Source organism: Octopus bimaculoides, chromosome 19 (genome assembly GCF_001194135.2).
Source record: "Octopus bimaculoides isolate UCB-OBI-ISO-001 chromosome 19, ASM119413v2, whole genome shotgun sequence".
NCBI classification, from domain to species: domain Eukaryota; kingdom Metazoa; phylum Mollusca; class Cephalopoda; order Octopoda; family Octopodidae; genus Octopus; species Octopus bimaculoides.
This window is the reverse complement of record NC_068999.1, coordinates 50,506,183-50,506,861: the sequence shown is the minus strand read 5'-3', so window position 1 is coordinate 50,506,861 and position 679 is coordinate 50,506,183. Positions and strand designations below refer to the sequence as shown.

Below are 679 nucleotides of genomic sequence, written 5' to 3'. Positions count from 1 at the left end.
ATACATACATACATACATACATACATACATACATACATACATACTGGGATTTTCAGAAAGAGAAGTTGACCGGCTGATTCGTGCATTACAAATGCAATCTGTGAGTGGAACAGTAAAAGTATGCAAAACATTTCCTAAGTTCCAAATGTGAATATGTCTGTATTAACTACATTCCAAAGATGGAACTTGTATCTTTGTTTCAAACAGTGGAAAATTTAGAATAATTAAAAAATAGAAGAGACATGCATACGTGAGAAATTTGGTTTCTCAACACCAGAATGGAGAAAGCTAATTCGAAGACTACATTTCAATCCATCACTGGAACTGTAAAAAATCTGTGAAACTTTAAAAGTTTATCATTCAAATATATATGGGCATGTCTGGATATGCAACTATATGCATGAGAAGACGTACATAAAACAAAGCATACAAACCTGCACATACAAACAAAAATAACTTGCTGATGTTGAAACTCCAATGACGGAGCCTTGGATCTAGGTTAGCAACCGACTCGTTCTCCGTTGGCTAGAAATCTTGAAATATAACTGAACAATGACATACATACATATCTAAATACATACATATATATATATACGCACTTACACGTATGTGTGTGTGTGTGTGTGTGTGTGTGTGTGTGTGTGTGTGTGTGTGTGTGTGTGTGTGTGTGTGTGTGTGT

General features: G+C 34.9%; 1 protein-coding gene across 1 annotated transcript in view; it reads left to right on the top strand.

The window, feature by feature from the left end:
* Positions 1-679, top strand: part of LOC106882031 (uncharacterized) — a 368,303-nt gene that overhangs the window by 270,778 nt on the left and 96,846 nt on the right. The gene's annotated exons all lie outside the window — the stretch shown is intronic.